General features: G+C 41.6%; 1 pseudogene; it reads right to left on the bottom strand.

The window, feature by feature from the left end:
* LOC113115644 (uncharacterized) overlaps window positions 1-6,427 on the bottom strand; it is a 55,478-nt pseudogene extending 49,051 nt beyond the window's left edge.
* Between the last annotated feature and the right edge of the window lie 11,380 nt (window positions 6,428-17,807).

Here is a 17,807-nt window from a genome sequence, read left to right as displayed (position 1 = left end):
GATCGTGTGTTGGAACCACAGGCGGTGAGTAAAACTGCTTCAAATATCTCTGTGTTGTTAACTTGTAGGCTGTAGGCGCGTAAGCACATCAAGTAAACAAAATGCGATGTTGGCATCAAACTGCACTTTCCACATGTACACCTTAAAAAAAAAAAAAAAAAAAAAAGACGACATAAAGTGGAACTTAGTTATTTTCCAAAACCGCTAAGCAAATATGTACAGTTTCAATACATACCACATAGAGACGTCGTTGCTGCTGCTCTTGTTAAATTTCAGCCTCTGGATCTGATTCTGGATCATAAATATACGGCTGAATCTGACTTTTAGCCATGGTTTGTTTTGGAGGATGTTTTTTTTCCTCACGGTAATGTCACAGCTTCCAAACGCTCTCAACGCAAAAGCCTACTCGCACTCGTGATTCTTTAGCTTCACCCACACGTCACGCCTCCAGGCGCTCGTGTTTTTCCGGGAAAAAACGGTAAAGACTATCTTTCTCTTATAAATACAATAAAACTAAAGACTTTTCGGAGTTATGAAGGATGCAGTACTACTCTATAGGTACTCAAGATTAACAGGATATTGAGTGAAAACGAGCATTTCAACCCCCCCTTTAATAGTTTTATTTAATTATTGAAATAAAAATTTGTGCATTAAAGGGAGTGAGTAAACTTTTCTACCATCTCTAATATGAATTTGCAAGTGGAAGCACAGCTCTGAAAAATTACAAGCCACAAATGCACACCCTAGGACCTGACAGTGGAGGTTCACCTGTGGAGGCCTATTCATAACGTTATCTTGTTTTTGTGACTGCCTGTGATTTCTGTGCATATGAGACCTAAACAAGGAGAATTTTCTTAAATGTACAAGGGCACTTCTGCATTCCACAGGCATATTGAAAATTTGCTCTATGTTGGTGTCTTTTTATATGTGCATTAAAAAAACACTAAGCTGGTGGAAAGGAACATTGCACAGTTTGGATCGGTACATTGTGGCAAATGTTGACTAACCAATTAAATGAATAAATAAAACATTACTAAATAAATAAAACATTTGAGTTGGTAAATTTTTGATCAATTAAATATTTTGCAACACCAAGGGATCTAACTGAAAGTTGTGAGGAGAGGCTCAAAACTCTGCTAACCATATAGCTTTCTGGAAACAAAGGAAGTCCAAGAACAAATAATAACGATTTAACTTCACATAAAGTATTCTAGGAACCTCACTTACATTTGAACAGTTTACTTACTCCTTGTGGAAGGTTCCATTTTAAGGCTTAAAACGTGAAAACGTAATTGGTTGACTAACGATGCATGATGAAAAGTAAATAAATGACTTGACCACAAGGCTGCCTTAAAGGGGCAACACCTTTGCGTTTAGATAAGGCAGTCAGTGTGTGCGTATGTGTGTGTTAATGCATAAATCCTTGGTATCCGCCTGAATATGTGTACATTTCACAATATAATGTGACGTAATGCAATGGAGTATTGTCGGAGGACAGTAATTTACTCGTTGGTACCTGTAATGGGTCCATAGAGTAATTTACTTTACTATTTATTATTTGAGCTGCGTAAATTCTTAAATAATTTTTTTTTTGTCCATATTGCACAGCCCTAGTTCATTCAATAAATACAGTTAACAATCTAGCTTCTGAGTACTTAGTTATAAACCCAACAATAGCGGGATCAGTAATTTTAATTTAAGTGGGCCGCGCAAACATGTGTGTGGTTGTGTGGGCCGCGAGCTGAAAAAGGTTGGGAACCACTGCTTTAAATGATGTTTTATTAACAAAGTTCGGGAGAAGCACGAGCAGATAATTAACACAGGTGGAGAGCACTCAGCAATCAATGGTAAGAGGTGTATATATACAGCAGTCTCACCTCAATTCATTTGACAGTCTCGCAGCAGTTAGTAGCTTTTGGTTCCAGCTCTGCCATTATGTCACAATCGAGCTCTTCATCTGATGAGAACGGAAACACCACCAAGGATGCACGTTCACATTCCGCCGGTCCAACGACCATCCCTCCAACGCCGGACGTCGCACCTGAGCCCCAGGCTTCTTCACGCGGCCGCACACCGGCCCGAACAGCCCTACGCTCACCAAGACGTCGAGGCCAGTCTTCACCGCCCCCGGCAAGGCTTCCACCTTCTTCCCCGGCCTCCTCCTACCGCTCGGCCGTCCCGACGATCCCACCTATCGGGAAGTGGACCGTAGCTGGATTGAGGGAAGCGCTCGGCAACTCAGACATACAGGCTTCGCGAAAAATGAACAAAGCGGAGCTGTATGATCTGTACGTTTCCCTACAGTCGACTCCAAAAACGACCCACAGGCAGAGCAAAGCCCGCAGGGCCCAAAATTCGCCTGCCCAGCTACCACCGTCGTGTTCCCGCACAGGATCCGGCTCGCTTCGCCCATCGAGCCGCAGAAACCGGTCTTCAGCGAGCCTAGGCCGCGCCCCAGATTCCGCCATGGCAGGTACACACCCACCTCCCGATGAGGCCCAGCCCTCCACCACGGTTTCTGCTGCCACAGTGCCGCATGCAGCCAGGCCCAGCGGCCCCCCCACAGCCACTCAGTTTCATAATCCTGCTATACATAACCCTTTTTCTTTTCAGTGGCCTACAGCCCCCGTTGGAGACACTAGCGCGAGGCCATCGCTGCTACCAGCACAGACCCAAGGATACCAACAATTCTACCCACCAGGTTATAACCCCGCCCACTTCCAGTGGCCTGCGGCTCCAGTAGCTCAAACAAGCGCAGGCCCGCCTCCGCTTGCAGTTCAAGCCCACGCTTCAAATTATTATGCTCCCTGTTCGTCATACCCTCCAACTAACTTTCCTTTTCAAACCACAGCAGGTCATCTAAGCGTGAGGCCGCCGCCGACATTCGCAGCCCCGGATCATACCCTTCCTAGCTCTCTCATACAAAATAAATCACCTTATTCTCTCTTCACAGCGACTCCGATGCCCGTGCCATCCAACGCAGTCGTCATGGAACCACCACCGGTATCCCAAAGCATCCGAGCACAGATCTTATCAGGTGCGGACATAGATCTTTCCTCTCTTCTCCCTCTACTCCCCGCAGCGGAACCAGACCGCCGTATAGATTGCGGTGATTTTTCAGTTACCCTAAAAAATACAAACACACACTCATCTCGCGTTCTTTCATTTCCTGAGTTTGCAATTGCTTTTTCCCGTTTCACTGAAATCATCTGTTCAGCTTTCCCCCACAGGCGGCGCGAACTGAACGATTATCAAGCAATCATAGCTGAGCTTGCGCTGTCCTATGGGGGTGGGCATTTCTACACGTACCATAAACTATTTTCAGCAAAAAGTGCAGTGCGAGTCGCACAGTGGAATCAAAGCGCATACTGGGGCGCACTCGACTCCGATCTCCACAGCAGAGTGTTTTTAGGCTGTAAAAACATCACTTGCGCAGTTTGCAGGTCAGTTACGCACGCAACCGCATCGTGCCCGCAGGTTAACCCTTCGACTCTTCCCTACGAGGGAACAAACACCGCTAAATCCACCAGCTACGTGCCTCGGGCAGCAACCACCCACGCAAACCAGGATTCTCCCTTCGACGAAAGCCGACAGCCCTGTAACCATTTTAACAAGGGTAAATGTCACCGAGCGCGCTGCCGGTTTATGCACATCTGTAATTTCTGTGGCGGTGCTCATGCCCGCATTGTATGTCCAGTTTACAAATCTGTGAATAAAAAATCAAAAAATTATTTGGCGACTCCTGTAAATATTTCGCGCATGCACTTCGAACTAGCTCATTTTCTCTCTTTTCTGTTTCTCTTTCTGTCCAGCGAGCATTCGGTCTCACAGCGGACGCAGCGAGAACTTTTCCGGTAGAGCACTTACGTTTTCTCTTTCGTCCAGCGAGCATTGGTCTCAAAGCGGACGCAGTGTGAGAAAATCTCCCGGTCAAGGTCTCATTTTCTCTCTTTTCTGTTTCTCTTTCTGTCCAGCGAGCATTCGGTCTCACAGCGGACGCAGCGAGAACTTTTCCGGTAGAGCACTTACGTTTTCTCTTTCGTCCAGCGAGCATTGGTCTCAAAGCGGACGCAGTGTGAGAAAATCTCCCGGTCAAGGTCTCATTTTCTCTCTTTTCTGTTTCTCTTTCTGTCCAGCGAGCATTCGGTCTCACAGCGGGCAAAGCGAGAACTTTTCCGGTAGAGCACTTACGTTTTCTCTTTCGTCCAGCGAACATTGGTCTCAAAGCGGACGCAGTGTGAGAAAATCTCCCGGTCAAGGTCTCATTTTCTCTCTTTTCTGTTTCTCTTTCTGTCCAGCGAGCATTCGGTCTCACAGCGGACGCAGCGAGAACTTTTCCGGTAGAGCACTTACGTTTTCTCTTTCGTCCAGCGAGCATTGGTCTCAAAGCGGACGCAGTGTGAGAAAATCTCCCGGTCAAGGTCTCATTTTCTCTCTTTTCTGTTTCTCTTTCTGTCCAGCGAGCATTCGGTCTCACAGCGGACGCAGCGAGAACTTTTCCGGTAGAGCACTTACGTTTTCTCTTTCGTCCAGCGAGCATTGGTCTCAAAGCGGACACAGTGTGAGAAAATCTCCCGGTCAAGGTCTCATTTTCTCTCTTTTCTGTTTCTCTTTCTGTCCAGCGAGCATTCGGTCTCACAGCGGACAAAGCGAGAACTTTTCCGGTAGAGCACTTACGTTTTCTCTTTCGTCCAGCGAGCATTGGTCTCAAAGCGGACGCAGTGTGAGAAAATCTCCCGGTCAAGGTCTCATTTTCTCTCTTTTCTGTTTCTCTTTCTGTCCAGCGAGCATTCGGTCTCACAGCGGACGCAGCGAGAACTTTTCCGGTAGAGCACTTACGTTTTCTCTTTCGTCCAGCGAGCATTGGTCTCAAAGCGGACGCAGTGTGAGAAAATCTCCCGGTCAAGCTCTCATTTTTCTCTTTTCTGTTTCTCTTTCTGTCCAGCGAGCATTCGGTCTCACAGCGGACAAAGCGAGAACTTTTCCGGTAGAGCACTTACGTTTTCTCTTTCGTCCAGCGAGCATTGGTCTCACAGCGGACGCAGTGTGAGAAAATCTCCCGGTCAAGCTCTCATTTTCTCTCTTTCCTGTTTTTCTCTTTCTGTCCAAAAAAAAAAAATAAATAAATAAATAAAAATAAATAAATAAATAAATAAATAAATAAAATGTAATAATACTAATAATAATACTAATAATAAATAAATAAATAAAACGCCTGATCGGTCCCCGTTGCAAGTCGGCAGGGCCTATCAGTCCAGGCACAATGAGCCGCCACCACAGGCCCACTGGCCAAACTTTCAGACCCTTTCTAGAGACGCCAGCACGCCAAACGCGGCACTCATTTGGGGGGTCTTTTAGTTCGGCGGCTGTCCTCTGCTATTTAGCTTTTTGGGGGAGTACTCTGGGTTCGGGCCGAACTCCGAGCTCGGAGCCCTCCCTCCGGACAGCACGCCAAATACGCATTAAATCTTACCCTCCCAATTGTATGTAAGTGTGAACTCGTGAAATGATGTTTTATTAACAAAGTTCGGGAGAAGCACGAGCAGATAATTAACACAGGTGGAGAGCACTCAGCAATCAATGGTAAGAGGTGTATATATACAGCAGTCTCACCTCAATTCATTTGACAGTCTCGCAGCATCCCCCCACCACCCCTTCTCCACACTTCTAATCCTAAACCACTTACATAGGGTAGGGGGGAGTACTCTGGGTTCGGGCCGAACTCCGAGCTCGGAGCCCTCCCTCCGGACAGCACGCCAAATACGCATTAAATCTTACCCTCCCAATTGTATGTAAGTGTGAACTCGTGAAAGAATTAACTCGGAAGGACACTAGGACACAGAACACATCTTTGTGAGAATCAAGATGCACAGTGATCTGGTTGCTCAACTTACAGGACAACAAATTACATATTACTTCACCGATGTTATTAACTACTACAACACTGGATTACATTATTGTTTATTTTATTTTAAATATTTTTATTTAGCTTCATGTATTTGTGAATGTGTATACAAATTGAATGTTACTAAAAGCTTTGTCGATGTTAAGATTATTTTAAATATACCAATAAAAAGTACTGCAGGATTTATCTAGGTCTTTATCACTTTATTAAATTTGTGTAAAACAAAACAACAAATGTTTGCTTTTTACATCAGATAATTTTCATATGTCCTCTGTACTTGTATTCTTATTGGAGTTTAACTTTGACAGTTGATGATGACAGTATGAAAACACAAGGCTTAAAAACGCATTTTGAGAAACAACCGTTTGCAAAATTAACCAACAAGTTTTTTTAATGACCCATAATTAAAAATTACATTTTACCTGAGAAATATCAGATGCTTTGATATTACTTTATGTAGCAAGAAATCTTGACCGGTGGAATGCCTCCCAATGGCCAAGAGCAACGTCTGTCACACGTGCTTCATAGTACATCTCTAGTCAGGTAATAAAAAGGTTGAATAATTGAGGCAGGTTGAATGCTTTTGTTCTATGAAGTATTTTGTCTTTCAAGACACGCATTGCAGCCTCCACATAGTTATTGGTTGCCACGTGCTGGCAAGTCCCTCCTATAACTGAGAGCCCAACTCTCACGTCGACTGTAAAGATTCTGTAGATAGGTCAGATCTGTCATGGGTAACAAGAGAAATTGTAAAGAATAAATACAATACAATAAAACCCTCAGAATAGGCCTCGGGAGGGTAAATGCATCAGAAGTACTACTAAAATATTTAAGCTACCTCTAACTGTCTACTGTTACATCCCTAGGATGTATGTCGTTGTTTTTTTTAATTGTTGAGGTAGGTTTCCCCACCCTTTGGGGTGTGTTTATGTATCATATGTGTTCTCTCACTCTCTACCGCTCTCTAATTGATAGGCAGGTCAAATTGCCCACAGGTGGTAGTCATCCGAGAGTGTGGGGCAGACGGTGCTGCTACAAAAGGGCAGAGGGAACACTGCTTGGGAGAGGCTCACTTCTCCCCTGCTCCAGACCTGCATTGTGTTCCTCCCTTGATGGTGTAAGGTTCAAGTAGTTGTTACGTGTTTTGAACTGAGTTGTATTCCTGTGCACAAGTGGTGTGTTGAAGCCACAAAGTGTAGCACATTTATTTTCTATTGTTATTTCTGTTAAGGTATTAAGAGGTATTGTAACTCACTTTATTTGATTTATCATTAGTATTGGAAGCCGTATGGAGAGGGTGCCATTTTATTTTGTACTCCATGTTTATCCCTGTTTTTGGTTAGTGAGGGAGTTGAGAAAAGCTTTTGTTGTTGATTTTCTTTTCTTTTACTTGGATAGATTATTTAGTACTCCTCCTGCTAGTCAGCTGCTGTTTTGTTTGTTGTTTTGGCCAGGCCCTCTCCTGAAGACATTTGTTGCTTCCCTTAATAAATAAATTACTTATTTTCTTACTAAGTGGTGGTTTTATTTTCTGGAGCAGAGGACTGATGTGATTCCTCCACGTTTTTTTTTTTAATTCGTTCCTTTATAAACTTTAGTTACTCTGTTACTCCCACTCCCAACCCTAGACTGGGAAAGTGGATCGTAACAAGTGGGGGCTCGTCCGCTCGTCTTTTAATTGTCTATTGGTAAGTGCTCTTTCTCTCAAATTGTTTGACTGTTTTCGACTGTAGGTGGGGAGGAAAGTGTTGCAGTCATAGGCATAATGGAGTTTGACTTTACTGAGTTTACTCTTTGTCCTACAACAGAGGCCTTTAATCGTTGTACTAAGAAAGATCTTATTTTGGTGGCGGAGTTCTTCCATATTGATATTCGAAAAGATGTTACAAAACAAGTGCTGAAGGATGACCTGTTTGGGAAATTGGTAGATGCTGGTATTTTGCCAGAGGATTCTGAGGGTGGTGTTGCAGTTCAGTCTGAGGAGGTAGTGGAAACCGCAGCTGAAAATGTGAATCTCAGCTCTGTGGGGTCTCATGATCCTAGGATTGCCTTAAAGTTAAAGGAAATGGAGCTTTTGATTAAAAAACAAGAATGTGAGGCAGAAATGATTAGGCTTCGTGTAGTAGAGACTCAGGCTGACAGAGACATCCAAATACGTAAACTGGATCTTGAAGCAAAGCGATTAGCTCAAAAGCCAGTTCCATCCCCGCGTACTAGGCTTCCATCCGTCTCATCACCTTTAAAATCTTCTGGCAGTACAGATACGCAGGACTTTTCCCATTCACCCTCCAGTGATACTTTTGATGTTAGTTGGTACATAAGACTTGTGCCTCCGTTTAGAGAGACGGAGGTTGATTCCTACTTTGTTGCATTTGAACGTGTTGCTGGTAAGTTGAGATGGCCAAAAGATATGTGGGCTCTGTTACTCCAGTGTAGCCTAACGGGGAAAGCACAGGAAGTTTGCTCTGCCCTTCCTATCGAAAGCTCTCTTGACTATGACATCGTTAAGTCTGCAGTTTTGCGAGCATATGAACTTGTCCCTGAGGCCTATAGACAGAAATTCCGCACTCATTCGAAAACAGTCAACCAAACATATGTTGAATTTGTGAGAGAGAAAAGGGTTATTTTTGAAAAGTGGTGTCTGGCTAGCAAGGTTACTTCCTTGGAGGACTTACAGGAACTAATCTTGTTAGAGGACTTCAAAAATTGTATTCCTACAAAGATCGTTGTTCACTTAAATGAACAAAAAGTGTCGATGCTAGCTAGTGCTGCAGTGTTGGCAGATGAGTTTGTGCTGACACACAGAAATGTCTTCTCAGCCCACACATCTGCCAAACTTTCGTTGATGCATGCAGAAAACTTGGTTGCCCCACCGGTTGTGCACTCGCCTGTTGTGCACCCGTCTAAAACTGAGATGCAGTCTAAATTTGGTCGTAAGTTTGCGAGTGGTGAAGAAAGGCGTGTCTGTTTTTTCTGCCTTGATCCAAACCATTTAATTTCAGACTGTAAGGCTTGGAAACCGAAAAGGATGTCCTCCAAACTCAAAAATGTAGCAATAGTACAAACTCTAGGTAATGCGAGCTCTCTTGGTGAAGAGAGTTATCAGCCTTTCTTGTTTAAAGGCACAGTTTCTCTATCTCCCGATTCTAGTTGTAAATCGGTAACAATCTTGCGTGACACTGGTGCAGCCCAGTCCTTCATATCTGCAACCGTCTTGCCTTTTTCCGCTGACTCGTTTACCGGTAATGACATCTTAATTCGTGGTATTAATATGCACTGTGTGAATGTACCACTTCACACTGTGTATCTGAAGTCTGACCTTGTGAGTGGGCCGGTCAGCTTAGCTGTGCGCCCACAATTACCTGTTGAGGGGCTTGATCTGATACTAGGAAATGACCTTGCGGGTGGCACTGTCTTTCCTAGGCCAGTTGTATCCTATAAACCTAGTACCACAAACAACCCTGATTTAGCAGCGAATTTCCCCTCTGCATTTCCCGCTTGTGCCGTTACCCGTGCCCAGTCAAAGAAATTTGAGGAGATGGTGGATCTCTCAGATTCCTTTTTGGTTAACGGTCCTAACTCAGTGGAGTGTGTCCTGTCTATAGTCCCTGACCTTGCTGTAGCTCGTGAGAAATTAAACCCTGAAACCCCACTGAAGGTAGATAGAGAACACTTAGCTGCAGCACAGAAAGCAGACCCTTCCCTAGCCAAGTGTATATCAATTGCTAGCAGCGCTACCCATACATCTGATTCAGGGGTGGGTTACTTCTGGGAAGGTGGATTGTTGATGCGTAGGTGGAAGCCCCAGCAAGAGGTTTTAGGTTGGCAGGAAGTGCGGCAGATTGTTTTACCTGCTGGTTATCGGCAACAAGTTTTGAAACTTGCCCATGAAAATACATTGTCTGGTCATGTGGGTATAACAAAAACCTACCAGCGAATTACCAGGTACTTTTTCTGGCCTGCTCTTAAGTCAGCCGTGTCCAGATTCTGTAAGTCTTGTCATGTGTGCCAGATGGCAGGTAAACCCAATCAGAAGATTCCACCAGCACCCCTGTGCCCTATTCCAGCTGTGGGTGAGCCGTTCGAACGCTTAATTGTTGACTGTGTTGGACCGTTGCCCAAAGCCAAATCAGGACAGCAGTATATATTGACCATTATGTGTGCTGCAACCCGTTTCCCTGAGGCCGTTCCGATACGTACATTGAAATCTAAAGTTGTTGTAAAAGAATTGCTCAAATTTTGTACCACTTTTGGATTGCCAAAAGTGATTCAGAGTGACCAAGGGTCAAATTTTACTTCGAGAATTTTTAAACAGGCTCTCGAGACATTTGGCATAAGTCACCAAATGTCTACAGCATATCATCCTGAGTCCCAAGGGGCTCTCGAAAGATTTCATCAAACCTTGAAAACACTGCTGCGTCGTTATTGTGTGGAAACTGGGAGAGATTGGGTAGAGGGTCTTCCTTTCCTAATGTTTGCAATTAGAGAGTCCGTGCAAGAATCTCTTGGCTTTAGCCCATCTGAACTTGTGTTTGGCCATACAGTTCGAGGCCCTCTGAAGTTGTTAAGCGAGCATTTGTTGGAACAAAGTTCTAAACCCGTTCCTGTCGATGATTATGTCACTTCTATCCGTGAGGGGTTGCACAAAGCCCAAAGTCTTGCCAAACTTCATCTTTCCTCTGCTCAGACTAGGATGAAGGTGCGTTTCGACAAAAGGGCTGTAAAAAGAGACTTTCGCCCTGGTGATTCTGTGTTGGTTCTACTTCCAACCCCTGGTTCCATCTCACAAGCAAAATTCTCTGGTCCATACCTGGTTGAAAGGAAGTTAAATGACAACAACTTCCTTGTAGCTACTCCTGATAGAAAATGTAAGAGTCGTGTGTGTCATGTAAACAGACTTAAGACCTATGTAGACAGAACTCACTATGAAGTGAATGCAGAGCAGACTGAGTGTCCACCGCTACCTGCCGCTATTGCCACTGTGGGTGTAGTGGCAAATTACTCCTTGGAGGAGGATGGCTTGATGTGCTTTGATGTCCCAATCCCCTCTATTCCTCTGAAGAATTCTGCTGTTCTGAAAAACCTTTCCCCTTTCCTTTGTCATCTTTCCGTTGAACAGGCTAAAGATTTAATCCAGTTACTGAATACTTTTCCTACCCTGTTTAGTGATGTGCCCGGAAGAACAACTGTGTGTGTGCACGACATTGATGTTGGTGATGTAGCCCCTATAAAACAACATCCTTATAGGGTTAATCCACAGAAACGTGCGGTTATGCAGACCGAAGTTGAGTATATGCTGCATCATGGAATTGCTACGCCCAGCCAGAGTCCTTGGAGTTCCCCTTGCTTGCTTGTTCCAAAGCCTGATAATAGCTTTCGGTTTTGTACTGATTATCGGAAGGTCAACAGCGTAACAAAACCTGACTCTTTTCCCCTACCCAGAATGGAAGACTGTGTTGATAGAATTGGCTTGGCAAAATATGTCACCAAATTAGATTTGTTAAAAGGCTATTGGCAGGTGCCCCTCACTCAACGTGCCTCTGAAGTTTCTGCTTTCGTCACCCCTGATAGTTTTCTGCAATACAGAGTCCTAGCTTTTGGGATGCGAAATGCGCCTGCTACCTTTCAGCGCATGATGAGTCGAATACTGTTCGATGTACCAAACAGTGAAGTGTATCTGGATGATATAGTGGTTTATTCAGATAGCTGGAGCGACCACTTAAAAACCATTGAAAAGGTTTTCGAACGCCTGGCCACAGCTTCATTGACACTAAACCTCGCTAAGTGCGAGTTGGCAAAAGGGGTTGTTACGTATTTGGGCAAGCAAGTAGGCCAGGGAATGATTAAACCAGTTGAGGCAAAAATTTCAGCCATACTCCAGTTTCCGGTGCCTTGCAACAAACGTGAATTAAGACGCTTCCTTGGAATGACTGGATATTATCGGAGTTTTTGTCCCAATTTCTCTGCCGTTGTCTCTCCACTCACAGACCTTCTTAGTACAAACAAGAAGTTTGTATGGACCGGTGATTTGTCAACTTGCATTTGAGGCTGCTAAGGATCTGCTCTGTCATGCCCCTGTCCTGTCTGCCCCAAACTTCAAATTGCCTTTTAGTTTACAAGTGGATGCAAGTGCTACAGGAGCTGGTGCGGTCCTACTACAGGAGGATGAGTACCATATTGAACATCCCGTTTCCTACTTTTCTAAGAAGTTCTCGAGAGTACAACAGAACTATAGTGTAATCGAAAAGGAGGCTTTGGCCTTATTACTTGCTCTCCAGCATTTTGATGTATATGTAGGGAGTAACTCCAATGCTATCGTTGTGTACACTGACCATAACCCTTTGGTGTTCCTATCCCGTATGTCAGGTTCCAACCAGCGATTACTACGGTGGTCTCTCGCTGTCCAAGGATATAATCTGGACGTCCGTCATAAGAAGGGTGCTGAAAATGTTATGGCAGATGCTCTCTCCAGAGCATGAAATTGTTCTGACATTTGCATCCTCTATACGGTATATGGTATTGTGAATCTGATTACTACAAACTGTGGTTTGTATTCTTGGTGGTGGGGGTGTTACATCCCTAGGATGTATGTCGTTGTTTTTATTAATTGTTGAGGTAGGTTTCCCCACCCTTTGGGGTGTGTTTATGTATCATATGTGTTCTCTCACTCTCTACCGCTCTCTAATTGATAGGCAGGTCAAATTGCCCACAGGTGGTAGTCATCCGAGAGTGTGGGGCAGACGGTGCTGCTACAAAAGGGCAGAGGGAACACTGCTTGGGAGAGGCTCACTTCTCCCCTGCTCCAGACCTGCATTGTGTTCCTCCCTTGATGGTGTAAGGTTCAAGTAGTTGTTACGTGTTTTGAACTGAGTTGTATTCCTGTGCACAAGTGGTGTGTTGAAGCCACAAAGTGTAGCACATTTATTTTCTATTGTTATTTCTGTTAAGGTATTAAGAGGTATTGTAACTCACTTTATTTGATTTATCATTAGTATTGGAAGCCGTAGGGAGAGGGTGCCATTTTATTTTGTACTCCATGTTTATCCCTGTTTTTGGTTAGTGAGGGAGTTGAGAAAAGCTTTTGTTGTTGATTTTCTTTTCTTTTACTTGGATAGATTATTTAGTACTCCTCCTGCTAGTCAGCTGCTGTTTTGTTTGTTGTTTTGGCCAGGCCCTCTCCTGAAGACATTTGTTGCTTCCCTTAATAAATAAATTACTTATTTTCTTACTAAGTGGTGGTTTTATTTTCTGGAGCAGAGGACTGATGTGATTCCTCCACGTTTTTTTTTTTTTTTAATTCGTTCCTTTATAAACTTTAGTTACTCTGTTACTCCCACTCCCAACCCTAGACTGGGAAAGTGGATCGTAACACTACTTACTATTTTCTCTACCTGGTGGTCAAAGGGTTGTCAAGGGCTTGCTGGTAGAGTAATTCAACTGTACTCATCTCCCTGGCATAAACCACGTCTTTTACTATGCTGAACATTGTCTGCCTGTCCTTCATCTAAACTTCGTGTTCTTTGTTCCACAACCACCTCCACGCAGCTTGGAGAAGATGAAATATGCAGAGCAGTTGTGCGCTAAAGGAAAGACCTGTGCTATAGCTCCCTTCTCAGCCTTTGAGTCATCTCTCAAAAACACACAAGGGCCTGCCTCACCTCGCCCACAAAAGGCATCATTTTTCAGTAAGGTCTTCAGCAGCTCTAATCCCTCACTAATTGTCTTCTCATCTTCTGACTGGGTTATCACTATCCCAAGAGGAAGACCACCTGCACAGGTGTGTGTGAGGAGGAGAAACGCCCTGCAGTTCTCCTGGTCCATGTTAGCAGATGAATCCATAAAACACATTTCTCCAATATTTGAGAGACTGTGTGTTTGTTTCATCAATGGGGAACAAATGGCTACAAGTGGTGTTCCTGCTGAAGATATTTTAAGCTTGGCGCAGGTGTCATTACAGGCTGCATTGTAGGATTCTACCTGCCTTTCCAAAGCCGCTAGCATTCCCTCCCCACTTTGCTCTTCAAACTCCTGCTTCTTGAACTTCTGATACAGTCTGCAAATTAAAATTGTCTTGAATACATAAGTTCGTCAAAGCAACTGATTTGCACCAAGTGAAATTTCACATACCTGTAGCAAAACTGAAGGTCTGGGCAAATGGCACGGTTGGCTGAGACATATAAATATTTGTTGCCATGCTCAGCCAACAGGTCACTTTTAAGTACAGCCAGAGCTGAGGTTGGACTGTGCCCAACCTCAAACAATGTGTCAGGGTTTCAATTGCCTTGACCCCTACATCCTTGTGCCTCAGTGCCTCCGCAACAAAGATGTCATGATTGTGTACGTTGTACAAATGCCCCGAAGTTAGGTAAGTAGGTATATGGGGATCAATGCTCCTGAAAAATAAAAACAAATTGCACAAAGAAGCAAGCAAAAGCACTTATTTTATCCAATCTTGACATTTCTAACCCACCTACTAGTTCCTCCCCTTTTGTCTGTAGTCTTCACCAGAGTGCAAACCATTTTTGCCTCACAGCATGTATTTTTTGATAGCCGCCTTTGATTAGTCGTGTCTGATCGGTTATAAACATTGTGCTGGCACCTGTAATGAGCCTAAAGATAGACATAATATGAATGTTTAAATATGTAAGTATGCACAAATCTTAAACATGTTAACTTTTTTATTTAGTTATTTATATATTTTACATTACTCATAGAAAATTATCTCCAAACGTACATTTTGCCATTAATTGTAATTATTATTATTACTCCTTTAGTTGTCCAGGAAAACATCTCATTGACATATGTGATCTCTTCTTCCAGGGAGAAAATTGCAACAATTCCAACAACAAAAAGTATGGACCACACAGAAATCTGATCTCAGTATCAACAGTCCAACAGGGATTCCATGAAGAAACAAATAAACAAAAAAAAGACACGCTACATACTGTGCAAATATCTCCAAGACCTTTGGAGAAATAAACCTGCAAAGCAAAAAAATCGATAAATGTATTTGTGAAAATTGCTGTAAATTGATGATGCTTTCAGAAATAATGTCATAATTTATGTATTTTTTATTAAATAATGTCATGAATACATTTTTTATTATTGTTTTTGATTTTATTATTTAGATTTTCAGTTAGATTTCTCCAAGTGTATTGGAGATTTTGCCACAGGATATAGTGTCTCTCCATTTTTTTCACCTCTTTATGCAATCCCAGATGGACTAGATGATGGTGAGATTTGATCTGTGTGTGAACCATAGGATTTCAGATCCCCTATGTGTACAAAAATCCATCCATCAATCCATTAATCCATCGATCCATCCATCTATCTCAATTGTCCTAAGGTTATAAAAATACTGAAGTCTACAGATAGCAAGTCCATCACAGGGATACAAATCTCACTGGACTATTACAATTAATGGTAAAAGTCAGTGTTAACTGATATTACTTACTGGCAGAATAAAGTGAAAAATAAATAATACATATATAAATAATGGTCTAGAAATTTGGGGGAAGAATCTAATGTGCCTTTTGCACAGTACAATTCTGTATGTTAACAAAATTTACTGTAAAGTTATTTTCAGTGTAACTAATGGTCTTACACTGATATAGTGTAAAGATTAATTAAATTATTTGACATCACCTTATAAAGTACACGTTGTCCCTTATTTGGTTTTGTCACTGCCACTCTCCAACTCACTCCTGATGATTCACTAAGCTTTCCCACCCATTCTTTTACTTCACAAATTTCTGTCAATGCAATTCTTAGTGATGCCTCAAAACTTGTGTGGTCCAGGTGTAAGTCACCTTCTGTATTGCACAAACGATAGGTGCAGAAGTGATATTTATATCCAGGAGGCAACCAGTTCGGTAAAAGTAAAAAGAAGCCACCAAACTGAAAATTCACCCATTAGTATTATAAATGAGATGGCCCAATGTTTAGACACATAACAGTAAACCAAGTTTATTTAACAAATAAAATAAAATACTAGTGGCCAAAAACTTTTGCACAGTTGTGTGTGTGTATACATTGCTGTTCAAAACTTTGGTATCAGTAAGACTTTTAAATAAGTCTCTTATGCTCATCAAGGCTGCATTTGATGATAAAAAATACAGAAAAAAAACAATAATCTTGCAAAATGTTATGACAATATAAAGCAAAGTTTCCTTCTTAAATATATATTAAACTATCATTTATTTATGTGATGTGCAGCTGTATTTTCACCATCATTACTCCAGTCTTCAGTGTCACATATTCCTTCAGAAATTATTCTTATATGATGATTTATTATCAATGTTGGAAACTGTTGTGCTGCTTAATATTTTTTTGGAACCTTTGATACTTTTTTCAGGATTCTTTGTTGAATAAAAAGTTAAAAAGAAGTGCATTTATTCAAAATATAAATATTTTCTAAAAATTTAAATCTTTCCTATCACTTGGAATTAATTTAACACTAAATAAACAACTTGCTGAATAACACTTTTTATTTATAAAAAAATAAATAATAATAATAATAATAAATTAATAAATACTGAACCCAAATTTTAGAATTGCAGAGTATATTGTTAGAAAATATTTATATTTTGAATAAATGCTCTTCTTTTTAACTTTTTATTAATCAAAGAATCCTGAAAAAAGTATCACAGGTTCCAAAAAAATATTAAGTAGCACAACAGTTTCCAACATTGATAACAAATCAGCATATTAGAATAATCTTTTTAATGAAATGACACTGAAGACTGGAGTAATGATGCTGAAAATTCAGCTTTGATTGAATGTTTGCAAATATGATTTATTCTTAAGCTATATTTTTATCAGTTTTCTATCAGCTGAGACATTTAAATTTTATCCAGGGGTATTTATTTTTTTCCTTTATAGAGGGCTTTTCCCCATTAATCTCATTAATACTTTTATTTCAAATTCTTACATTTGATCCATGAATACAATTTATAATAATGTGATTATCTATACCTATAAAATGTAATAATTTACCCTGAAAAATACAACTGTATTAAATAATATCATGAGATTATTTAAAATAGTTTTTTTGTATATAAATAACAAGAAATTATGGTGGAAATCGAATGTCGAATGTCATGTCATTGGGTAAAATATATAAATATGTCAAGGTACAAGGTTTATTTATTATTATTATTTTTTTTTTTATTGAGATCATATTTTTACCTTCAGATGTACGGCTTGGTCTTCACCACAGCCAAAACATGCGTACTCTTCTGAGAGCGAACCTAATGAATAAGATAAAGTTAAAATGAAAACTTTAATAATAATTTTAAAAATCAAAGGCCAACAAATACTTCTAATAATAAAATGTTATTGAAAAGAAATGTTTACCCTTTGTCAGCGACGGAACCATCAACGACTTTGATTGACGTCCAAACTTCTTCTCAGGTGACGTAGCAGGGTTGACCAATGAAATCGAGCTAGAGACTTGAGTCATGGCTGGGGGTTGGGGTTTTCGCGTAGGGGGCGTGGTTTGCGCTCAGTTGGTTTGGGGGGGGGGGGTTTCACGCGGGGTGGGATGAGGGGAGCTTAATAAAATCACAAAAATAAGTCTTCATGTTAAGAAAATTGTACACAAGCATTACTACAGAGCCACGCACGTCACCTGTAGGAGAAAAACAAAACAACCGTCCCCTCAGTTAATAAACCGTACTCACGCATCGGATTAAAAAAAAAATCGCTTTTAAACATGGGCAGTCTTAGATTTCCATTGCATTCACGTATTTTAGATCGTTAGTACTTGTTAGTACTAGGCTCTTTATTAGATATATTGATTTTTTTTTTTTTCTTTTTTTTTTTTTGTCGGTCCGGGAGGTTTATCGGTTTATTTCTTAGGGTTTATTTAGCAATATATATTTAGTTACTGTCAGAAAAAAAT

The sequence above is a fragment of the Carassius auratus genome, chromosome 16, assembly GCF_003368295.1.
Source record: "Carassius auratus strain Wakin chromosome 16, ASM336829v1, whole genome shotgun sequence".
Taxonomy (NCBI): Eukaryota; Metazoa; Chordata; class Actinopteri; order Cypriniformes; family Cyprinidae; genus Carassius; species Carassius auratus.
This window is presented reverse-complemented; position numbering and strand designations above follow the sequence as displayed.